A 6,000-nucleotide genomic window follows, 5' to 3' on the forward strand; every position below is an offset into this window, starting at 1 on the left:
GAGGTCAATCGAGAAGTCTTCAATTATTTCCACCACTCCAGCTGTGTATGATTTTACTCTGTTGTTTTATTCTTAGACAAGGACGACCACCTTGATTATCACAGTAAGAACAGACATTTTAAATATTTCCTGATTTTTAAACTGTGAAGATTTAAACTAAAATATAAGTTATAGGAATCTCTGGTCAATTCTGAGAGGAAAATCAATAGGGAAGCTATCAGTTGTGGCCAAATTCCAACCATTGAGGGGAGGATGCTGCAGAAATTGTTGGCCCAACTCTGTTGTCATCTGTGGACTAGCTGTTGACCGTTTGAACATTCAGTCTGTCTGCTGCTTCTTTTGCTTTATTCTCATGCATGGAAGAGCTTGGCCAATTCAGGGAAGACTGGAAGAGGACATTTTAAGCATTAGAGGATTCTCTAGTCTTGTCCAAAGTCAACTGTATGACAAAACTTAAACTTCCCGGTGTGTTCTCATCATGATATGATGAGCAACATACAGTACATTATATAGCAGCTACACAGGCACATTTAAAGCTATAGATCATGTTATTACATGCTACAGATAGCAGACGTGATTTAATGTTTTTACCTGCTGGGGTTGAATCTCGATTGCTCCCATCTCTCCTTTTCATGCCCACCTTTGGAATAGTAACAGTTATTCCGTGCCATCATGCAATGGAAGTGTGTAATTTTCTCCCTGATATCGAAGGGGATTGTGTTCAGGATATTTTGCACTTGAGCTTTTGAATGGTGTTCAAATTGTTAAGGTCATGGGGACTCTTAGAGATGGTATACGTGCATTTTGTACTATGAGGTGGAGGACGAAGGTAAGCAGTTATGGTTTGAATAAGAAGTGTTCTCCACAACGGTTTGTATATTGGAAGAGTGGTCCCATATCAGGCACTATTAGAGACATGACTGGATTCCGAGGACTCCGACATATTTAATGCACTAACTGTATTATAAAATGAGGCATTATTGGGAGATCAGATCTAATACGAGAAAACAGATCACAGTCAGCATGCTCTGGAAAGACATGCTACCTTCCTTTGTCCCTTATCTCTCTGTGCTTCCTGCCTGCCTTGGTGAGGCCCCTGCCACTACATTCAGTCTCATCACAGGCTCAAAGTCTCAGAGCTAACCTGGCTTGCATGGCAACCTCTTAAAAGTAACCAAGTAAGTTTCTTCTTCATTTTTATTGTTTCTATCACGTATGTTAAAGCAACAAAAAGGTCTGACAAACACGGATCTCTATTAGTCTTCTGCAGGGGACAAATATTGTATCTACAAACCCTTACATGCTGTTGAATTCAAGTTTAGAGTTACTTGTTGAGATTTGGTCTTGCTGTCTATTGTGATGCTAAATATGGCGCCCAAAACCTGGAGTCTGCAAGACCTGAGACCCTTCCCCCAAGTGATTTCTGATTGGTTAATAAAGATGCCAACAGCCAACAGCTGGTCAGAAGAGACACAGGTGGGGTTTAGATTTCCCAGGCTTGGAGTTGGGGGTTGGGGAGGGGGGGCCCGAGGAGAAGAAGATGGTGGAGGAGGAAGAAAAGGCACTATGGGTTAGGTGAGCTCAAGAGAACATGGCCCTGAGGGCTGGCCAATTAGCATTAAGAGCAGCCCAGAGGAAACATAGTAAGTAATAGCTCAAGGTTATGAATAAAAATTAGATTTTAATAACTTAGAAGGTAGATATCTGCCCAGCTCTAGTTCTGATTAAGGCTTATTGTAAATATACAGGTTGTGTTATCTTTTATCCAGGAACTAAATGATCAAGGTGGGGTAGAAACCCTAGGTCGGGATTAAAAATTTCTACAACAGTTACTTGAGTTCTGATATCAGATTTTATTAATTGCTTTCCCCCATTAGGAGAATGTTGTAACTAGCAAAGAGACAAACTCGTGTGTTTGTAATTGAACATGTAGGTGTTAGTATAACCAACCTTGGTTGTAAATCCCAAAGACCTCATTTTGATAGAACTGGAATAATCCCCTGGCTTTTATCCTGGAGGCCAGGTAATAGATGACATCCTACAGATAATAAGATTGGTAGCAGTGAGCTTATTGTTTGGGATAATCTGATAACTGAGCTAAACAGTAGCTTTAACTTGGCAATTATAGTAGAAGCTGGAAAAAGTGAACGGGGACCATTAATTACAATAACCAATGGCTTGTAATAAATGCTAAAAATGATCCCCAATAAGCTGGCAGACCAGGTCTTGGTCCACCATCTTGAATAGAAACTGTCCACCAAGATAGCTCCTTGTTGACCGGAAGTCCCACACCTGCGGATCCCGGACCGCAGCAGCTCTCTGCTCCCAAACCCCGTGGGAGAGAGACCCCACCGCCTGATCAGGTGGGCACTCCTGAGGCTGCAGAGCGGAGGAGACCACCAACACTGCCCACCCCTGCCCACATCCCTGGCCCAAGAGGCAACTGTATAAGGCCTCTGGGTTCCCGTAGGGGAGGGCCTGGGAGCGGCAGGACCCCTGCGCCTGAGGCACTGCCGGAACCTGAAGGAAACAGACCGGATAAACAGTTCTCTGCACCCAAATCCCGTGGGAGGGAGAGCTGAACCTTCAGAGAGGCGAACACGCCTGGGAAACCAGAAGAGACTGCACTCTGTGCACATCCAGGCGCCAGAGGAAAACACCAAACGCCATCTGGAACCCTGGTGCACGGAGGCTCCTGGAAAGAGCGGCGCAGATCTTCCCGGTTGCTGCCACAGCGGAGAGGACTTAGGCAGTACCCCACGAGCAAACTTGAGCCTTGGAACTGCAGGTAGGACCAACTTTTCCCCTGCAAGAAACCTGCCTGGTGAACTCAGGACACACAGAGGCAAAATTCCTCTAAGGCCGGGCACTTCCTGTGTTTACCGGAAGTCCCACACCGGCGGATCCCGGACCGCAGCAGCTCTCTGCTCCCAAACCCCGTGGGAGAGAGACCCCACCGCCTGATCAGGTGGGCACTCCTGAGGCTGCAGAGCGGAGGAGACCACCAACACTGCCCACCCCTGCCCACATCCCTGGCCCAAGAGGCAACTGTATAAGGCCTCTGGGTTCCCGTAGGGGAGGGCCCGGGAGCGGCAGGACCCCTGCGCCTGAGACACTGCCGGAACCTGAAGGAAACAGACCGGATAAACAGTTCTCTGCACCCAAATCCCGTGGGAGGGAGAGCTGAACCTTCAGAGAGGCGAACACGCCTGGGAAACCAGAAGAGACTGCACTCTGTGCACATCCAGGCGCCAGAGGAAAACACCAAACGTCATCTGAAACCCTGGTGCACGGAGGCTCCCGGAAGGAGCGGCACAGATTTTCCCGGTTGCTGCCACAGCGGAGAGGACTTAGGCAGTACCCCACGAGCAAACTTGAGCCTTGGAACCACAGGTAGGACCAATTTTTCCCCTGCAAGAAAGCTGCCTGGTGAACTCAAGACACAGGCCCACAGGAACAGCTGAAGACCTGTAGAGAGGAAAAACTACACGCCCGAAAGCAGAACACTCTGTCCCCATAACTGGCTGAAAGAAAACAGGAAAACAGGTCTACAGCACTCCTGACACACAGGTTATAGGACAGTCTAGCCACTGTCAGAAATAGCAGAACAAAGTAACACTAGAGATAATCTGATGGCGAGAGGCAAGCGCAGGAACCCAAGCAACAGAAACCAAGACTACATGGCATCATCGGAGCCCAATTCTCCCACCAAAGCAAACACGGAATATCCAAACACACCAGAAAAGCAAGACCTAGTTTCAAAATCATATTTGATCATGATGCTGGAGGACTTCAAGAAAGACATAAAGAACTCCCTTAGAGAACAAGTAGAAGCCTACAGAGAGGAATCGCAAAAATCCCTGAAAGAATTCCAGGAAAACACAATCAAACAGTTGAAGGAATTAAAAATGGAAATAGAAGCAATCAAGAAAGAACACATGGAAACAACCCTGGACATAGAAAATCAAAAGAAAAGACAAGGAGCTGTAGATACAAGCTTCACCAACAGAATTCAAGAGATGGAAGAGAGAATCTCGGGAGCAGAAGATTCCATAGAAATCATTGACTCAACTGTCAAAGATAATGTAAAGCGGAAAAAGCTACTGGTCCAAAACATACAGGAAATCCAGGACTCAATGAGAAGATCAAACCTAAGGATAATAGGTATAGAAGAGAGTGAAGACTCCCAGCTCAAAGGACCAGTAAATATCTTCAACAAAATCATAGAAGAAAACTTCCCTAACCTAAAAAAAGAGATACCCATAGGCATACAAGAAGCCTACAGAACTCCAAATAGATTGGACCAGAAAAGAAATACCTCCCGTCACATAATTGTCAAAACACCAAACGCACAAAATAAAGAAAGAATATTAAAAGCAGTAAGGGAAAAAGGTCAAGTAACATATAAAGGCAGACCTATCAGAATCACACCAGACTTTTCGCCAGAAACTATGAAGGCCAGAAGATCCTGGACAGATGTCATACAGACCCTAAGAGAACACAAATGCCAGCCCAGGTTACTGTATCCTGCAAAACTCTCAATTACCATAGATGGAGAAACCAAGATATTCCATGACAAAACCAAATTTACACAATATCTTTCTACAAGTCCAGCACTACAAAGGATAATAAAGGGTAAAGCCCAACATAAGGAGGCAAGCTATACCCTAGAAGCAAGAAACTAATCATCTTGGCAACAAAACAAAGAGAATGAAAGCACACAAACATAACCTCACTTCCAAATATGAATATAACGGGAAGCAATAATCACTATTCCTTAATATCTCTCAATATCAATGGCCTCAACTCCCCAATAAAAAGACATAGATTAACAAACTGGATACGCAACGAGGACCCTGCATTCTGCTGCCTACAGGAAACACACCTCAGAGACAAAGACAGACATTACCTCAGAGTGAAAGGCTGGAAAACAATTTTCCAAGCAAATGGTCAGAAGAAGCAAGCTGGAGTAGCCATTCTAATATCAAATAAAATAAATTTTCAACTAAAAGTCATCAAAAAAGATAAGGAAGGACACTTCATATTCATCAAAGGAAAAATCCACCAAGATGAACTCTCAATCCTAAATATCTATGCCCCAAATACAAGGGCACCTACATACGTAAAAGAAACCTTACTAAAGCTCAAAACACACCTTGCACCTCACACAATAATAGTAGGATATTTCAACACCCCACTCTCATCAATGGACAGATCATGGAAACAGAAATTAAACAGAGACGTAGACAGACTAAGAGAAGTCATGAGCCTAATGGACTTAACAGATATTTATAGAACATTCTATCCTAAAGCAAAAGGATATACTTTCTTCTCAGCTCCTCATGGTACTTTCTCCAAAATTGACCATATAATTGGTCAAAAAACGGGCCTCAACAGGTACAGAAAGATAGAAATAATCCCATGCGTGCTATCAGACCACCACGGCCTAAAACTGGTCTTCAATAACAATAAGGGAAGAATGCCCACATATACGTGGAAATTGAACAATGCTCTACTCAATGATAACCTGGTCAAGGAAGAAATAAAGAAAGAAATTAAAAACTTTTTAGAATTTAATGAAAATGAAGGTACAACATACCCAAACTTATGGGACACAATGAAAGCTGTGCTAAGAGGAAAACTCATAGCGCTGAGTGCCTGCAGAAAGAAACAGGAAAGAGCATATGTCAGCAGCTTGACAGCACACCTAAAAGCTCTAGAACAAAAAGAAGCAAATACACCCAGGAGGAGTAGAAGGCAGGAAATAATCAAACTCAGAGCTGAAATCAACCAAGTAGAAACAAAAAGGACCATAGAAAGAATCAACAGAACCAAAAGTTGGTTCTTTGAGAAAATCAACAAGATAGATAAACCCTTAGCCAGACTAACGAGAGGACACAGAGAGTGCGTCCAAATTAACAAAATCAGAAATGAAAAGGGAGACATAACTACAGATTCAGAGGAAATTCAAAAAATCATCAGATCTTACTATAAAAACCT

Source organism: Rattus norvegicus, chromosome 11 (genome assembly GCF_036323735.1).
Source record: "Rattus norvegicus strain BN/NHsdMcwi chromosome 11, GRCr8, whole genome shotgun sequence".
Taxonomy (NCBI): domain Eukaryota; kingdom Metazoa; phylum Chordata; class Mammalia; order Rodentia; family Muridae; genus Rattus; species Rattus norvegicus.